Source organism: Tamandua tetradactyla, chromosome 23, assembly GCF_023851605.1.
Source record: "Tamandua tetradactyla isolate mTamTet1 chromosome 23, mTamTet1.pri, whole genome shotgun sequence".
Taxonomy (NCBI): domain Eukaryota; kingdom Metazoa; phylum Chordata; class Mammalia; order Pilosa; family Myrmecophagidae; genus Tamandua; species Tamandua tetradactyla.
In genome coordinates, this window is record NC_135349.1 from 16,857,729 (window position 1) to 16,878,365 (window position 20,637).

Sequence of the window (20,637 nt, forward strand, 5' to 3'; positions counted from 1 at the left end):
TGTAAAGATAAAATGAGAAAAAAATGTGCAGACAAAAAAACTGGCAGAAAATACTACACAATGTTCAGCAGTTTTGTAATACACCGTAACAGGTCTGGAATAATTCAGACTCGGGTTTTAACCTTAGCTCTGCCACTTGCCAGCGATGCTGCCTTGAGCAGCTTGTGTGACTTCTCTGAACCTCAGTTCCTGTTCTACAGTAGGAAATAATATTACATACCTCAGAGAGGTGTCATGAAAATTGCATTATATAATAGATGTCAAGTACACGAAAAGTGCCAAGTGCTTAAAATAGAGCTCAAATACAAAACCATTGACTATTGTGGCTTCAAAGTGGTGAGACCAAAGGTGTAAACTTTTCTTTCTATTTTTCTGTATCTTCGCATTTTGTGCAATGAAGAATCAACATCCACATTTTGTGCGATGAACATATAGTAGATATGCTGAATATGTAAATAGCTCCGCAGGCTGACGGGACTTCTTTCAGGTTGAACTCACTCAATGAGGCTCCTCAAGAAGGTCCAAGGCCTTTCATAAGCAAACACTCCTGCTTCTGGGAGGTGGCTCCTCCAGCTTTGCAGGGGATAGCCCTCCTGAGGAGCCCGACTGCTCTGTGCAGAGTTAGCTGCAGTGGGAAAGGAATGGGGTAATAGAGAACCAGAGAAGCGAGCGTGAAGAAGGCCACTACCAATAACTGCATTGTTTTCCCCCTGCCAAGAGCCCAAAGATCCCAAAAGAACACCAAGGGCTGCTTTGTGCAAGTAGCAAAGGCTGAGCCATTGGTTCAGGCAGTATGCCTGATGTTACATTCCTTTCATGCAAAAGTCACACAGTAGGTGCAATATTCCTTTTAGGATATGGCTCAAGCTCTTCAAAGTAGATCCTGAGAGCAAGAATCTTCTTCCTCAGTTCTCTATCATGCTCCCAACCTCAACTTTCCTTGCAGAAAGCAAAAGATCAGACACCTAGACTGGGCAAGAAGCAAATGAACCACAGCTTTTCAAAATATGACTACGGCTTGCAGAATCACTGTATCTCTTGGCAATTCCATTCCTAGGTAGGTACCCAAAGAAAGTGAAAACAAGAATGTAAAAAGATATTTTTGCACCAATATTCATAACATCATGATTCACAGTAGCCAAAGCAATTCAAATGTCTATCAACATTTGAAGAGATAAACAAAATGTAGTCTATACACGCAATGCAATATTATTTGGCCATAAGAAAGAATGAAGTTCTGAGACATGGTGCAACATGGATAAGCTTGAAAAAATTATGCTCAGTGAAATAAGCAAGGCAAGTAAGTATAAATATTGTTTGATGTTACCTAAAGTGATGTCTAGAATTAGCAGATTTGCAGAGAGAAAGTAGACCAGAGGGTGCCAGAGGATGGGGGTAGGGAAGGTTTTGCTTGGTAGATATAGAGTATTTGTAAATAAAAATTAATTTTTAAAAAAGTTCACAGGGGAAAATTAATTAAATATTTTGAAAAGTATATGACTACTGCTAACAGCAGAGATAGACAGGAAAGAGACAAGTAGCAATTTAGTACCTTTTCTGTTGACTTTCAGTAGTTGCACTGTTTGTTCCTAAGTGTGCAAATCAACAGCTCATACAATTTAGAGCTGAGGATGGCCTCATAGGTCTAAGCCTTTGTTATACAGAGGAGGCTCCATTTATTGACATATTCAAAGTCAGAGAGAACTCATGGAGTGATCTTGGTCAATTCAACTAGCAGAGCCAGGTCTAGAAACCAGGCATCCTAATTCCCAGCCAAGGATGCTTCCTCTAAAGGTGGATTTTACTTGGCCACATATTGCTGGGATTATTGGTTCCAAAGAGTACCATCTTCTAGCAGGAACTTACTGAAAGATCTGTAGTGCAAATTGGAGGAGAGCAGGTCTTGGAAGTTGAAAGGAAACTTTCACAACTGGGTGTTGCCTGGGGCTGCTCTTCCTATCACCAGAGGCTCTTGCAGAGCCTTAGCCAATGCCATCAGGGATGGAGGCCATCCATGCCAACTCCAGGCTGTCCCCCATGGCTCCAGCAGTGGGAGAGGACATGAGCCTGGGAGGACTGACTTCCATGCCATCCTGATCCATTGTCTGTGAATGGGACAACAGAAGAGCCCCTCACAGCATCATAGCAAAAGAATACCAGAACTCTCAGGGGTCTAGGATGGGTCCCTGAAGGCACACACGATCCAAGACACATGGGCAATGCTATGTTCGGTCCTTGAATTCATCATCTCCATCATAGATGATTAAGATTCTCAAAGACTAAACTACAAGGATAACAAATGTAAAAAATTCAGCTGAGGAATGTGAGAATGATAGAGGGAAGAGGGCTGAGGGCACAAATGGAATCAGAAAGAAAGACGATAAAGATTGATAATCTAGGATTGCCTAGAGTGCATAATGATAGTGACTAAATGTACAAATTTTTAAAATGTTTTTGCATGAGGAAGAACAAAGGAATGTCATTACTGCAGGGTGCTGAAAATAGATAGTAATTAATATTTTAAAATTTCAACTTATGTGTGAGACTAAAGCAAAAAAGTTTATTTCGTACAAAATTTATACATTGACTAGTGCATTTCCTAATATAACTTATGTAGACAGCTTAATTGAACACCGTAAGCACATGGAACCCTGAGTAGGACATGAGATTTTGTTGGTTTGTCCAGAGTGATGCCCCAATAAATCCCAGAGTGATTTGAACAGTGAATAAGAAAGTATTTGCAAAGTCCCCTTCAGGAAATGGTGAGAACGGGGGAAAATTCAACTTCCCGAAGTTGGATTCTTGATATTCTCACAAGCAGTGTGGACAACTAAAGCTACGGACTGGGCCCCAGTCTTGGGATTTGTTCATATGAAACTTAACCTCACAAAGAATAGGTCAAGCCTACTTAAAATTAGGGCTAAGAGTCACCCCCAAGAGAACCTCTTTTGTCTCTGAGATGTGGGCTCTCTCTCCAGCCAACACAACAAGCAAAATCACCACCCTCCCCCTGTCTACATGGGACATGACTCCCAGAGGTGTGGACCTTCCTGGCAACATAGGACAGAAATCCTGGAATGAGCTGAGTCTCAGCATCAAGGGATTGAGAAAACGTTCTTGACCAAAAGGGGGAAGAGTGAAATGAGACAAAGTGTAAATGGCTGAGAAACTCCAAACAGAGTCAAGAGGTTATCCTGGAGGTTATTCTTACGCATTGAGTAGATATCACCTTGTTATTCAAGATGTAATGGAGAGGCTGGAGGGAACTGCCTGAAAATGTAGAGCTGTGTTCCAGTAGCCATGTTTCTTTTTCTTTTTCTTTTTTTTTTTTTTAACTTAAGTTCACTTTTTATTACACTGATCACAAGAGAAAAGTTTGAACACTCCAAAACTGTCTTGGCCAAGAATAAATTGTCTATTATTGGTCTGACCTGGAATCATTTAGGCTCGATGCTTAGCCTTTGAACAAAACACTAAACAACTAGAACAAAATAATCCCAGTCTACACTAGAGCACAATGGTCAACTATTTAACATTTCCAAGCTAGCTGCATATGGGATATTTCCTGAAGATACATGAAAATGTAGCTAGGATCATCTTCACAGAGGAAGGGAGGCTAGAAAAGGATAATGCACTGAAATGATTAGCAAGTAACAATTTTGTGTATTTACCAGCAATTTGAGGCAGACATGAATGAACAAGAGTACTTGGAGGATGATCCTGATTGAAAGACATTTCAACATATCCACAGTCCAGTCAGATACTATGGTATTATATAGTATAAATGACTGCTCAGTGATATTTCCATTTATTTTACTTTCAGTAATAAAATTTTTTTCTCATACATGATTGAACACATGTTACTTTAAAATTAACAGTCAGAATCAAAGAAACAATGGTTTATTTTTCTGCCTATGTGACCAAGCTGCTAACTCTTAAAACTGCAATACATTTTGCCTCTTATTATTTTCACTGAACAACTTTCATTATTCTTGGTAAACAGTAATTTTGTTTCTCCAGTGGCTTTCAAATGCCATTCATGACAAGTGGTTTAACATGGTGGCTACTGATTTCAGGGGATTATATTAAGTCAATCCTCATTTCCAGTGCAATCTTTCATTGATAGTCCATCCATCAGAACTTCTCTATCGTGGTTGGCCAAGGAGTCCTGCTTTGGCTGCCAGGGCTTCATTCTGCTGAATATGATGTTCCTGAAATCTCATGGATATTCTTTGTGTCATTTTTAAATATTTCTGTAAGCAATGTTCTGAACAGGTGGTCTCTTCAGGTTTTACTTCTCTTGTTGTGAAGTCTTTAACACAGTCCAAAAAGCAGGTTTCTGTAAGTTTATTGTAGGTTCCAAGAAATTCTTTAAACTGTTTAATCTGATCAGATTCTGGTATTTGTGCAGCCATATTCTTTTGGTATGTTTATTAATCACCTGTTCTGATGCATGAATTCCCGTTCTGTTCTGGAAAAGTGGTTGTCCAGCTTTGCTTGAATGTCTCCAGTGAGGTCAGATTTCTTACTTAGGCAGGCTTTTGCATCCAACAGCAGTATGGGCTGGGGAACTGCGCTGCAGGTCGACTCTCGGGGCTGTGGGCGGGGGTCAGACAGGTCGCGGCCGCAGCTCAGGACCAGTAGCCACGTTTCTTGAAGATAATTGTATAATGATGTAGATTTCACAATGTGACTGTGTGATTGTGAAGACCTTGTGTCTGATGCTCCTTTTATCTACCTTGTCAACAGATGAGTAGAGCATATGGAATAGGAATAAATAATAAGGGGAACAAATGTTTAAATAAATTTAGTTTAAAGTGCTGGTGATCAATGAAAGGGAGGGGTAAGGGGTATGGTATGTATAAATTTTTTTTCTGTTTTCGTTTTATTTCTTTTTCTGAATAGATGCAAGTGTTTCAAGAAATGATCATGATGATGCATATGCAACTATGTGGTGATATTATGAATTACTGATTATATATGTAGAACAGAATGATCAAAATAGGAATGTTTGCATTTGTTTGCTTTTTTTTGGTATTTAAAAAAATTAAATTAAAAAAAAATTCAGCTGAGGACGTCATTCTTTTTTACAGCTTTATTGAGATATTATTCACATAACATAGAATTCACCCATTTAAAATGTATAATTCAGTGGTTTTTAATGTATTCATGGGGTTTTGCGACCATCACCACAATTGGTTTTAGGGCATTTTCATTAATCCAAAAAGAAACTCTGTACACCTTAGCTGTTACTCCCTGAGTAATCCTAATCCACATTCCTATGGGTATGAACCCATTGCAAATGGGGTTTCTAAAAAATGTTATTTTAAAATAAGGTATGGCCCAACTGGATGAGATTAGGACTTAATCTGGATTACTGGAGGCCTCATAAAGAAAAGAAATCAGAAGCCAGAGTTATAGAGAGCCAAAGGAAAAAGCTAGAAGTCAGCTGGAACCCAGAAGAAAAAGAAGAGGACAGCACCATGTGACGAGAAAACCAAGGAACCCAAGGATTGCCATCCAGCCAGAACGCTACCAACCCCAGGAAGCAATCCTTCTAGCCTCTGAAGCCTTGAGACCTTAATTTCCTTAAAAGTCATTAAATTGTTTAAGCCAACCCATTGTGTTCTATTTGTCATAGCAGGCTGGCAAATAACAACATCCCCAATCCTCCATCCCCACTAGGCAACCACTAAACTTTCTGTCTCTCTGGATTTTCCTATATGAGTTATACCATATAAATGGAATCATACTATATGTGGTCTTTTTGTGACTGGCCTCTTTCATTTAGCCTACTGTTTCCAAGGTTCATCCATGTTGTAAATTCATTCTTCTTTTCATAATTCTTGCAGCACATTTTCTAGATCTTGCAATGCCATCTTTGGGCCTTCTTGAAACATTTTAGTTACTATTGAGAATCAGAGTGGAAATAAATTCTAATTATCCAAGCTTTTAGTTTGCTATTATCACTGAAATGAGGTAAATCAATTCATATATCCTTTATTAACAGCCATTAAATTCCTTGGCTTGAGAATTTTTGGTTGTGTTTTATGGGTGTAGTTTTCCACTCGCAGGTAAGTCGAAGTCTTATTGTAAAAAAGCAAGTAGCCCCAAAAGAACAGAGCCATGGATTGGAAAAATTTCTTATTTCAACAGATAATTTTCATGCATTTCAGGGACGCACTACACTGCCCTCTGCTGAATTGTGTGCCAGAAAGACTAAAAACCAGAAGAATGTGAAAAAACACCAGAGGGCCAGAGCACTTGTTTCTGATAAGCTCAACTTATTTGTTCAGCATTCAAAGATCATTTCAAGTTCACTTACAATGTGTCCAGCACTGTGCTGGGAGAAATAAAAAGATGGGGTAGTGATTCTTGTCCTCCAGGAACTCCTTGATTAGAGGAGAAGCATCCTTTCAGTTATGTGCTGGGACCCCCCCCCCCCCCCGATTAACACCATCACCCCACCTTCAGGAATTCCTCAGACCTGCCCAGAACACTTGTCCCTGGCACCACATCAAGGCTGACTCAAAGGGAGGTGATAAAATGTAAGAAGCAACACAGAATAGAATCATCAGAGCTAAGGAGAACTGGAATGAGATTTGGCAGTTTTAAATCTCAAAGGTAATGTATAACAAATCACTATAGACCTTAGTCCTTAAAACAACAGTAATCTTTTATTATCTCTCATGGTTTCCATATGTCAAGAATTTAGGAGTGACTCGGTTGGGTGGTTCTGGCTGAGGGTCTGTCATGGGGATGAAGTCAGATATTGGCTCAGGTTGAAATCATCTGAAAGTTTGACTGGGGCTGGAGAATCTGCTTCCTGGGTGGCTCACTCTGCATGAATGGCAAGTCGGTGTTGGCAAGTTTGTTCTTCTCCAAATGGGCCTCTCCATGGGGCTGCTTGAGTGCCCTCCCAACATGGCGGCTGGCTACCCCTGGAGAATGATCCAAGAGACGCAGGTGGAAGCTGCCATGTCTTTTATGACCTAGTCTTAGAAGTCACATACCGTTACTCTCACCATGTTCTGTGGGTCATACAAGCCAGCCCTGATTTGCTGTGGGCATCTCTGAGGGCACTGTGGCCAGATCTGAAGATGTGTTGGAAATGTTAATGCTTGCCCTGAGCTGTAAGTCAAGGCAGAAGTGCTTTGGCTTATTGAGCACTCACAGAGAACCTCATTAAAATTCTTTTTTCCCTATTTTTATTACAGCTTCTATTTCCACGAGTTCTAGAAGCAAAACACAGAATATACACAGGGGTCAACAAAAGGAGAAGATGGGAGAGAAGAAAACAAGGGGGAGATTAGGAGGAGGGTGGGAGAGGTACACAAGGAAAACTGCCCATGGCCCTGCTATGCTCTTACTCTCCAATAGAGTGAGTCTCCACCAGTTCATGTTCCTGAGTGAATATTCCCCATATGAGAGTGAACTCCTTAGGTGGCTACAGCTCCTGAAACATAAGGGTTAAGGTTACAAAAGCAAACTGATTCTTCTGCCTGGCTTGGTGGATAATAAATCTCATGTGTCTTTGATTCTTCTTATCCTCTCCATGATGGGTCTATTTTTGTGATGATATAGTATTCCACAAGCTCAGCTGGCTGATGGATTATGAAACTTGCAGTACAAACTCTGATGAGTCCTTTTAAGTGGATCGAAACTCAGGCTTTGTAAAAATGGATATCATCCAGGCTTTCTGTTCCAAGGCTGGCAACATAATGTTCTTTAATCAGTAGAGGTCTTCACTTGGTACTTCAGGTTACTTTACCAATGCCTGCAAATGAATATCTTGTTCCTTTCTAGAACAGATCACAGCTCTCCCCTTTCCCTCTACCTCTTCCCACACACACACGTGGAATGTGCAGGGGCTGGCGCCCCAACTCTGAGATCATGGAGAGAGAGAGAGTGGGGCAAGAACAGTCACTCCCAGCCACCCCATTATGGAAGTCCAGTTAAAAAAAAGTTTGTAAAAGGCACTATTTCCGTTTTCTAGCTGTCGGAATGCAATATAGCAGAAACAGAATGGCTTTTTAAAAGGGTAATTTAATAAGTTGCTAGTTTATAATTCTAAGGCTGAGAAAATGTCCAATTAAAACAGGTCTATAGAAATGTCCAATCAAAGGTATCCAGGGAAAGATACCTTGGTTCAAGGAGGCTGATGATGTTTGGGATTTCTCTCTCATCTGGAAAGGCACATGGCGAACATAGTCACAGTTTTTCTCTTGGCTGGAAGGGCACATGGTGAGCAAGGCATCATCTGCTACTTTCTCTCCTGGCTTCCTGTTTCATGAAGCTCCCCAGGAGGTGTTTTCCTTCTTCATCTCCAAAGGTCACTGGCTTGTGGGCTCTCTGCTTCTCGTGGCTATGTCATTCGACTCTGCTCTCCCTGAATCTCTTTCATTCTCCAAAATGTTTCCTCTTTCATAGGACTCCAGAGATTTATCAAGACCCACCCAAACGGGTGCAGACATGTCATCACCTAATCCAGTTTAACAACCACTCTTGATTAAATCACATCTCCAGGGAGATGATCTGATTACCGTTTCAAACATACAGTATTGAATAGGGATTATTCTACCTTTATGAAATGGGATTTTGATTAAAACATGGCTTTTTTATGGTACATACATCCTTTCAAACCAGCACAGGTACCTTGAAGATGAAAGAGAGTTTAAAATGGTAGCAATTGGGAGCTAAGAATAGGGAGAAAAATAAGTGCCCTGATCTTCTGGGATGTTAAGAAAACTCAGTCTTTTTTTACCCTTAGTTGTCAGAGGGTGATGGCTCAGAGGAAAGTTCGGAGAAGGCCTGGTGGTGGACATTCACTCAAATAGCCATGGCCACCTTGCTCCCCTGCCAGCCTATCTTCTATAGCCTCTCTGGGAGTCAGGTATGTCAAAAGCAAACCTGGAAAATCAGAAAGGGGCTGGCATGAAGTTAATCTCACTTCTGGTCAATCTCCCCCAGAATATGGCTAACATTTTCCAAGCTACCATTGTACCCAGCGTCTCACCATCTTCCCACAACCAGATCCAAAATTCTCAGTACAACTCTCTGCCCAAACCTCAGTACCAAATCCCAAGAGATTCCATCTCTCCCAGCTCCAACACCAGAAAATGAAAATATTTTATTAAACCATTACTTAGAATTATCATGAATATTTTTGTCAGAAAAGTAAACTTAGAACTAATTGATGGGAGCGGCAAATGTGGAAGGAAACAGAAGCCAAGTTTTATAACAGAGAATGTATCTTCTTCTTAAGCACACATGGAATTTTCATAAGAACTGACCATAAATTAGTCACTCAGAAAGTATAAGTAATAGTAATAAACTCCATATGGAAAAATAAGCATGCAAGGACAGCCAGAAAACCACTAAAAATAAAATCTATGAGGGGGCACTTGTAATATCAGATATTAATACATACTATAAAACTTTGATAATGCAGACAGTGTAGTACTGGTATGTGGATAGACAAACAGACCAGTGGCATAGAATAGACTGCCCAGAAATAAACACACTTATTTATGGAAATTTAGTATATGACAAAGATAACAACCTCAAATCACTGGAGCAAAAAATGGACTTTCCAATAAATTTTGGTAGGACAGCTGGTTAGCTATTTGGAAAAAGATAAAATTAAATTCATACTTCACAGCATTTATGAAATATAAATTTGAAATGGATTATGATTTACTTTTTTGTGTGTGCTGTATGGCAGGGGTCACAGTTCATTCTGTTTTCTATGTGAGTATCTCATTATTGCAGTACCATTTGTTGAATTTTGTTGTTGTTGTTGTTTTCTTGCTTGTTATTTTGTTTTCTTGCTTGTTTTGGGGAAGTGCATGGGCCAGAAATTGAACCCGGGTCTCCTGCATGGCAGGTGAGAATTCTACCACTGATGATTTACTTTTTACTTGTCTAGTTCCATTTAAAAAGCTAGTTGTTGTTTTTTCATTGGGATTGCATTGAATTTATAAATTAGCTCAGGACTAGTGTGTGTGTGTGTGTGTGTGTGTTCATATTAAGAAAATAGACAGCAATTTCTATTTTCTTCACTGTTTTTATCACTAAAGGCTGTTGAGATAATCAGCACCTCAACATCTGTGGAAATAATCATATGATTTTTTTCCCTTAGATTTCTTAACTTAGTGTATGAGTTTTCTAATGTTGAACCAAGCTTGCATTCCTAAAGTAAATTCCCCCTTGATCATGGTGTATCATTTTCTTCTTTGCTAATATTTTAAAGAGAGCATTTGGATAAATAGTCATAAGTGATTTAGGTCTATAACTTTCTTATTTGTACTATTTTTATCAAGTCCTAGTATCAATGTTATACTTGCTTCATAAAAATAATAAGAAAAAAAGGGGGGAAAGACAAATGAAAAATATGCTCACTACATTTCTTTATTTTTTCTTTCTAGAATTCCAAATGAAGGAATATTGGATGCCCATGATTTCCCCTTTATATCTGCAAATTTATATAATATTTTACATTTTTTCATTCTTCACTTTTCTTGGCTGCTTGATATAGTTTCATGTTCACATTTTATGCAATATTTGTTTCTAGTGTCTCTAAGTATATTAATTAGAATTACATAATTTCTTTTTTTTTCTTCTTTATTGACACATTGTGCTGGTTTGAAATGATGTATGTACCCTAGAAAAAGCCATGTTTTAATCCTAATCCCATGTTGTAAAGGCAGACGTTTCTTCTGATCACTGTAATTGGATCATCTCCCTGGAGATGTGATTTAATCAAAGTAGTGTTAAGCTGGATTATCTGGAAGCATATCTACACCCATTTGGGTGGGTCTTGATTAGTTTCTGAAGTCCTATAAAAAAAGGAAACACTTTGGAGAATGAGAGAGATTCAGAGAGAGCAGAGTAGAACAACATAGCCAAGAGAAGCAGAGTCTACCAGCCAGTGACCCTTGGAGATGAAGAAGGAAAATGCTTCCTGGGGAGCTTCATGAAACAGGAAGCAAAGAGAAGAAGCTAGCAGATGATGTCGTATTCGCCATATGCCCTTTCAGATGAGAGAGGAACCCTGGCTGTGTTCATCATGTGCCTTTCCAGATGAGAGAGAAACTTTCTGACTGTGTTTGCTATGTGCCCTTGCACTTGAGAAAAAACCCAAAACTTCATTGGCCTTCTTGAACCAAGGTATCTTTCCCTGGGTACCTTAGATTGGACATTTCTATAGACTTGCTTTGATTGGGACATTTTCTCGGCCTTGGAATTGTAAAATAGCAACTTATTAAATTCCCTTCTTTAAAAGCATTCTGTTTCTGGTATATTGCATTCTGGCAGCTAGCAAACTAGAACACACACCATCACTCATAGAGAAAAAAAGTGCACAAGATGAATGTTTGGGTAAAAAATTATTCAAAATGCATATATACCCACTAAATTGCCACCCAGATCAAGAAATAGAGCAGTACCCCCTTCATGCTTCTCCCAATTACTAACCCATCACTCACCTACAAATTAACCATTCTCTTGGGTATCAACACCATAGTTTAGACTTCGAATATTATATAAATATTAATATAAAATTTTAAAGATTTTTATTAATGGAAACATATAGTATGCATTCTTGCATATTTGGCTTCTGTCAGACACTGTAAATGCCTTCAGGGCACATATGCATGAATTTCTATTAGATATATTCTTTCTTCGATTTTTTTTTTTTTTGCATGGGCAGGCACCGGAAATCAAGCCCAGGTCTCCAGCATTGCTGGCAAGAACTCTTCCATTGAGACACCATGGCCCGCCCTCTATTAGATATATTCTTAAGTATAGAATTGCTAGGTCATAGAGGGTACATATGTTCAGTTTAGAAGATATTGCCAAATTATTCTTCAAAGTGATGTACCAATTTACTCCTCTATTTTATTTTGTTGATCTGTTGTTCTGTATCCTATCCTATATTTGGTCTTATCAGTCTTTTGAATGCGGATGTGTAGTATATACTATGGCATTTCCCTAATTACTAATAAGACTGAATACATTTTCATAAGTTTTTTTTTATTTATTTTGTATTATCAAACCAAAACAACGTACATACATTAACATTCTTAACATGCAAACATTCTGTGTATGATATACAATCAATGGCTCACAATATCATCACAAGGTAGTATATTCATCACCATGATCATTTTTTAGAACATTTCCATCACTCCAGAAAAAGAAATAAAAAAAAAAGAAAAAACTCACACATATCATACCCCTTATCCCTCCCTCTGATTGACCACTAGTATTTCCATCTACTCAATAGATTTTAACCTTTATTCCCACTATTTTTTTCTATACCCCTTACCACTCCCTTCCATCATTCACTAGTATTTCAGTCCACTCACTTTATTTTAACATTTGTTCCCATATTATTTATTTTTAATCCATATTTTTTACTCATCTGTCAAAATTGTAGATAAAGGGCGGGCCGCGGTGGCTCAGCGGGCAAGAGTGCTTGCCTGCCATGCCGGAGGACCCCGGTTCGATTCCCGGCCCCAGCCCATGTAAAAAACAAACAAACAAACAAAATATAATAAAACAAGAAAATGTTTAAAGATGTTTCCCTTTCTTCCTCCCATCCTTCCTTCCTTCTCTCTGTCTTTCCTTCCCTTCCTCCCTCTCTCTTAAAAAAAAAAAAAAAAAAAAAAAAAAAATTGTAGATAAAAGGAGCATTAGACACAAAATTCTCACAATCACATAGTCACATTGTGAAAGCTATATCATTATACATTAATCTGCAAGAAATATGGCTACTGGAACACAGCTCTACAGGTTCAGGCATTTCCCTCTAGCTTCTCTAATACACCTTAAACCAAAAAGGGATATCTACAAAATGCATAAGAATAACCTCCAAGATATTTGTTTCTAGTTTCTCTGAGTATATTAATTAGAATTACATGATTTCTCTTATTTTCACCAAATAACATTTTTCTTCTGGATTTTCTTGTTTTGTTTATGCAATCTAAAAATTTAACACACTCTATCAAAATTCCAGCATCATCTGCATAAATGGAAAAACCAACCTTCAAATCCCTGTGGAATGACAAGGGGTCTAATTAGACAAATTATCTGAGTTTCAATACTGACTCAAATCCAAAATAATCAAAGCACTGTTACATGGGCAAAACCACAGATAAATAGACAAATGGAATAGAGTTGACAGTCCAGAAATGAACCCACACACCTATGATCAACTGATTTTTTTATAAGGGTGCCAAGTATATTAAGTGGGGAAAGAAAAGTGTCCTCAACAAATGGCACTGGGAAAACTGGGCTTCCACATCAATCAGAATGAAGTTGGTCCACTACTTCTCTATCATGAATAAAAACGAACTCAAAACAGATTAAGGGCCTAAGCACAAGAGCTAATATCATAAAACTCTTAAAATTAAGCATAAGTGGAAACCGTCATACCCTTGGATTTGGCATGATTTCTTAGATATGCACCAAATACATAAGAAACAAAAGAAAAAAATAGATAAATTGGACTTTAAAATCAAAAACATCTGGGCATCAAAGGACATTATCAAGAAAGTGAAAAGACAGTTTACAGAATGGTAGAAAATAATTCCTAACCATAGAACTGGCAAAGGTCTAACATTTAAGTTACATAAAACATGTTGGGGATGCAAGGGTAGTTCAGTGGTAGAATTCTCGCCTGCCATGCAGGACACCTGGGTTTGATTCCCGGCCCATGCACTTCTCCCCCTCAAAAAACAAACATACAAACAAACAAAAAATTCAACAAATGGTGCTGCAATAATGGGATATTTACATGGGAAAAAGAATGAAATGTGACCTCTGCCATACAGCATGCCAAAAAAAGTAATGTTACAACTCAATAACAGAAGGGCAAAGAACTCATTTAAAAAATGGGCAAAAAGTTCCTAATATAAATTATGTGAATAGCTTAATTGAACACCATAGTACATGGAAACTTGAGTAGGGTATAAGATTTTGTAGGTTTGTCCAGAGAAATGCCCCAGTAAATCCCAGAGTGATTTGAACAGTGAGTAAAAAAAGTATTTGCCAAAGTCCCTTTCAGGGAATGGTGAGAATGGGGGAAAATTCAACTTCCCGAAGTTAAGAATTCTTGATATTCTCACAAGCAGTGGGGACAACCAAAGCAATAGGCTGAGCCCCCAATCTTGGAGTTTGTTCATATGAAACTTAACCCCACAAAGGATAGGTCAAGCCTACTTAAAATTAGGCCTAAGAGTCACCTCAAGAGAGCCTCTTTTGTTGCTCAGATGTGGCCTCTCTCTCCAGCCAACACAAACAAACTCACCACCCTCCCCCTGTCTATATGGGACATGACTCCCAGGGGTGTGGACCTTCCTGGCAACGTGGGACAGAAATCCTAGAATGAACTGAGACTCAGCATCAAGGGATTGAGAAAAACCCTAGAATGAGCTAAGATTCAGCATAAAGGGATTGAGGAAACCTTCTCAACCAAAAGGGGGAAGAGCAAAATGAGACAAAATAAAGTGTCAACGACTGAGCGATTACAAACTGAGTCGAGAGGTTATCCTGGAGGTTATTCTTACACATTAAATAGATATCACCTTGTTAGTCAAGATGTAACAGAGAGACTGGATGGAACTACCTGAAAATGTAGAGCATGTGTTCCAGTAGCCATGTTTCTTGAAGATGATCATATAATGATATAGCTTTCACAATGTGACTGTGTGATTGTGAAAATCTTGTGTCTGATGCTCCTTTTATCTACCTTATGAACAGATGAGTAAAATATGCAGAAAAAAATAAGTAATAGGGGAAACAAATGTTAAAATAAATTTAGATTGAAATGCTAGTGATCAATGAAAGGGAGGGGTAAGGGGTATGGTATGTATGAATTTTTTTCTGTTGTCTTTTTATTTCTTTTTCTGAATTGATGCAAGTCTTCTAAGAAATGATCATGATGATGATATGCAACTATGTGATGATATTGTGAATTACTGATTATATATGTAGAATGGAATGATCATATGTTAAGAATGTTTGTGTTTGTTGTTATATTTTTTTAAATATTAAAAAATTAATAATAAAAAATAAAATAAAATTTTAAAATGGGCAAAAGACTTGAATAGACATTTCTCCAAAGGAAACATACTGATAGTGAATAAACCCATGAAAAGTGATCAACATCATTAGTCGTTAGAGATGTGCAAATCAAAACCAATTTACACCCACTAAGATGACTGTATTGGAGTTCTCTAGAGAAATAGAACCAACAGGAGATATCTGTCAAGATGAGATTTGTAAAAGTGTCTCAAGCAATTGTGAGGATGCAAGACTCCCAAATCCATACCAGAGGCTGCAAGACTGGCAACTTCTATGAAGGGTCTTGACAAAAACCACAGGAGAGGCTGGCTGGCTGAAGAAGCAATGAAAATTCTCTCTTCTCCATTAAAAGTCTCCAACTGATTGGATTTTCTTGTTTGTGGAAGACACACCCTTAGTTGATCACAGATGTAATCAGTCACAGATGCAATCAACTGACTGATGATTAATACACCAGTCTTCTGGTTTATCAACCAGCCACAAAATATCCTTACAGTAATGGTTAGGCCAGTGCTTCCCTGATCAAACAACTGGGCATCATCACCTGGCCAAGGTGACACTTGAACCCAACCATCACAATGACTATATTTGAATAATAATAATAAAACAAACAAAAAGTAATGTTGACTCATATGCTAAGAAATTGGAACTTTATACATTGTTGGTGGGATTTTTAAATGGTCCAGCCACTATGGTTTCACAAAATTAAACATAATTTACAAACTGTGGCAATTTCTCAAAAAGTTAAACATGGCATTTTCATGGGACCTGGCAATTCCACTTCTAAGAAGAGTTGAAAGCAGAGACTTAACACATACTATACACCAATATTCATAGCAGCATTATTCACAATAGCCAAAAGGTGGAAAAAGCCCATGTCCATTGATACTTAGATAAACAACATGTGAATTGTACATACAATGCAGTATTATTCAACTGTGAAAAGGAATGGAGTTCTGACACATGCTACCACATGGATGAAACTTAAAAGCAACATGTTGAGTGAAATAAGCCAGACACAAAAGGACAAATAATGGGTGGCTTCATTTTTATAAAATATCTTAAACTAAGGCCAATCATAGAGACAGAAAGAATATGAGAGATTACCAGAGGCCGGGGTGAGGAGCCTCTTAATACGTAGAGTTTCATTTGCAGTTATGGTGATGGATCGTAATTATGACATCACAACATTGTGTATGTAATCAATACCACTAAAGTGTTCATGTAAGAGTGATGAAAATGATAAATTTTGTGTTATAATATGGATCAAAACCTGAATGCAATAGCTAAAACTATAAAACCCTTAGAGGAAAACATAGAAAATCTACACGATGTTGGGTTAGGCAATGGTTTCTTACAAATGACACCAAAAACAAAAGCAGTATAAGAAAAAATAGAAAAATTAGACTTCATCAAAATTAAAAACTTTTGTATCATTTTTTGTTGACACAAACGATACCATCAAGAGAGTGAAAAGACAAGTCATAGAACGGAAGAAAATATTTGCAAATCATATTTTTGATAAAGGATTTGCATAAAGAATTCTTGCAACACGATATTTAAAAAACCAATTAAAAATGAGCAAATGGTCTGAATAAATATTTCTCCAAAGGAAATATGCAAATGGTCAATAAGCACATGAAAAGATTTTCAATATCATTAACCATCAGCGAAATGCAAATCAAAACCACAATGAGATGCAACTTCACACCCATTATGATAGCTATTATTTAAGACAAATAAAAAGTATTAACAAGGACATGGAGGAAATGGAACTCCCATGCATTTCTACTGGCAAATGTTGCAGCCCCTGTTTAAAACAGTTTGGTACTTCTTCAAAATGTTAAGCCTAGTTATGCTTTGTCCCAGTAATTCCATTCCTAGGTATATAAGCGAGAGAAATGACAACCTATGTCCACATAAAGACTAGTACTTTAGTGCTCATAGCAGCAATATTCTTAAAAGCCCCAAAGTGAAAACAATCCAAATGTTTGTCAACTGGTGAATGGATGAACAAAATAGGAAGTGTCTATACAATGTAATAATACCCAGCCATAAAAAGGAACCACATGCTGACACATGCTATGCTAGGATGAAACTCAAAAACACTATGAGAATTGAAAAAAAGCTGGACATGCTGAAAAGCACATACTGTATGATTCCATTTATATGAAATATCCAGAAAAGGCAAATGTAAAAAAGGCAGAAAATAGATTACTGGTTGCCCAAGACTGAGGGTGGAAATGAGGAGAGACTGTAAATGGGCACGAGGATCCTTTTGGAGTAGGGAGGGGGTGATGGAAATGTTCTAAACTAGAAATGGTTGCGTAAGTCTGTAAATATACTAAGAATCATTGAATTGTACACTTAAAATGGTTGGATTTTATGGTTTATAAATTATATCTCAATAAGGTTGTTTTTTAAAGTGTATAAGGCTGTATATAACAAGCAACACTAATGGCCCTTTACTTTTATAGATTCTTGTTTAAAAAAAAGTGCCGCACCACCAGTATTCTTAATGGTTGCCGGAATTGTGTAAAAAACATGTACATCAATGATTCTGAGTTAAAAAGTGATTCAGAAGGGTGAACTCTGAGTATGAAGAAGTACTAGTCATACCTAACTCAGTGGTTGTCATACTGTGTGTTTGTGTTACAATGTTTCATGTTCAAGAACTTCCTCAGCCATGTAATATACCTTGTTTTTCTGCTCATGTTTAGAAGTTGGGGGCTAAGAAGTTGGCTGGAACCTGTGACCCCTCACACTTGCATGAAAGATGATCTGGCAGGGTCAATTTGTTGGAGATAGTCTGGTGTCAGGAACTTTATGTATTTACCTGGGTTGGTGGGATTGACGGCAGGAGGTTGCCTGTGATATGGGGACTTGGTGAGAGAAGGTGGCTGGGAGTGGGTCACTGCATTCAGGATGTCAGTGTGCATTGCATTTCAGTACAGTGCACCTGCCCTCTTTGGGCTAGCATCTCCCATGCACCACATCTCCCACCTGCTGTTTTATCACTTTTAGAGAACAAACCCCTGGTCTTCTGTGAGGTTGGAGGAAGGAAGTTGTGGGAGTGGTAATTGAGGATTCAATTGCCTGCCTACCTGCCTGCCTTCTTTCCTTCCTTCTTTCCTTCCTCCCTTCCTTCCTACTTTCCTTTCTTTATTTCTCTCTTCCTTCCTTTTTTTTCCTTCCTTCCTTTCTCTTCCTTCTTTCCTTCCTTTCTTTATTTTTTTATCTTGGAATAATTTTAGACTCACATCTAAGTTGCTAAAATAGTATGAGCGTAGCTCACTCAAGCTTCCACCGAATGTTAACATTTTATAACGTAACCATTGTACAATTATCAAAACAGTCTATTGACATTGATAAATGTTTAGATCACCGTCCAAAACTCCCTCCTGCTGCCCTTTATAGTCACATTCTTTCCCCTCTCTTAACCGCTAAAAAACACTGCTGTTCTCCAACACTAAATACACTATAATTTTGTCATTTTGAGGATGTTATATAATGGAATCATACAAACATATAAAATTTTCAATCTTTTAAAGATATAATATATACTCTTTTGAATTTATTTTTTTCATGCAATGTAATGTCCTTGAGATCCATCCAATTTGTTGCCTGTATCAATAGTTTCTTCATTATTACTGCTGAGCAAGATTCCCTTGCACGGATGTACCACACTTCTTTTAGCCGTTCACCCAGTGAAGGTCATTTGGGCTGTCTCCAGTTTGGGGATAATTATAAATTAAAGCTTCTATAAACATCTGTTTACAGTTTTTTGCGTAAATATGTTGATTTCTCTAGGGCAAAGACTCAGGAGTGGGATTGTTGGGTCATAGGGTAAGTGTACATTTGACTTTTTGAGGAAATCTGACAAACCTTTCCTGGGTGGCGGTGTCATTTTGCATTCTTACCAGCAATGTATGAACACTCAACTTTCTTCACATCCTCACCAGAACTTGCTACTGTTGGCATTTTTTTTAGTTTAGTCTTTTTCTAGTAGATGTTTAGGGGCATCTCGTTGTGGTTTTAGTTTCCATCTTCCTAATAGCTAATGATATAAAGTATTTTTTTCATGTACTTATTTGTCAATTTTATATCCTCTTTGGCGAAGTTTTTGTCCATTTTTAAATTGGATTATTTTCTTACCATTGAGTTTATAGTTTTTATATATTCAGAATCCAAGTCTTCTGTTGAAAATGTCATTTGCAAATATTTTCTCCAATCTATAGCTCTTTTTTCATTTTTTTTTTTTTTTGTATGCTGTATGGCAGGGTCACATTTCATTCTTTTTCCATGTGAGTATCCCATTATTGCAGCACCATTTGTTGAATTTTTTTGTTTGTTTTTGTTGGTTTCTTTTTTGTTTGGGGAAGTGCATGGGCTGGGAATCGAACCCATGCAGGAGGTCTCCTGCATGACAGGAGAGAATTCTACCACTGAACTACTCTCACTTTCCCCCTCTTTTCATTTTTTAGCAGCATTTTCACAGAGCAAAATTTTAAATTTTGATGAAATCCAATTCGTGAATTTTTTTCTTTTATTGATCACAATTTTGGTATCATATCTAAGAAATTTAATTATCCCTAAGTTACAAAGACTTTCTCCTACGTTTTTACCTAAAGTTTTACATTTTCTGTTTAGATCTATGATGAATTTTGGGTAAATTTTTTGTAGAGTGTGAAATTAAGGTTGACGCTCATATTTTGCCTATGGATGTACAATTGTTTCAATATCACTTGTTGAAAAGACTATCCTTCCTCCATTGAATTGCTTTTGCATCATGTTAAAAAAAATCAGTCAGCTTTACTTGCATGGGCTTATTCTATTGATGTATGTACCTATTTCCCTGACAATACCATGGCATCTTGATAACTGCAGCTGTGTAATAGTTCTTTGACTTGGATAAAGTGATTCTTCCAATTTTATTATTCTCTTTCAAAATTATTTTAGCTATTCTTGTTCCTCTGGCTTTCCATGTAGATAAAATGTAGATTTTAGAATCAGCTTGTCTATATCTACAAAAATACCCTTCTAAGGTTTTGATAGGAACTGCATTACTACAGTAGATAAATTTGGAAAGAATAGGCCATCTTTATAATGTCAAATCTTCCAATCCATGAACACAGTAGTCTTTCCATTTATTTATACCTTCTTTGATTTCTTTCATCAATGTTTTATACATTTCAGCATACAGATTCTGAATACATTTTATTACATTCAGACCTGAGTACTTCAGGTTTAGAGTTTTATATATGGTATTATGTTTTTAATTTTTTAAGTTTTAAATTTTGTTTCCAACTATTCATTACTCATTTGCAGCTAGCAATTATTTTTTTATGTGTTGTCTTTTATTCTGGAACCTTGCTAAGCTCACTTGTTAGTTTCAGCAGTTTTGCTGTAGATTTCTTGGGATTTTCTACCTAGACAATTATACAGACAGGTTTATTACCTTTGTTCCAATCTATATGTCTTTTATTTATTTTTCTTGCCTTATTGCACTGGTTAAGACTTTCAGTACTATATTAAACTGGAGACACAAAA

General features: G+C 37.4%; 1 pseudogene; it reads right to left on the bottom strand.

The window, feature by feature from the left end:
* Positions 1-3,879: 3,879 nt before the first annotated feature.
* Positions 3,880-4,573, bottom strand: LOC143666507 (mitochondrial import inner membrane translocase subunit Tim9 pseudogene; annotated as a pseudogene).
* Positions 4,574-20,637: the final 16,064 nt, after the last annotated feature.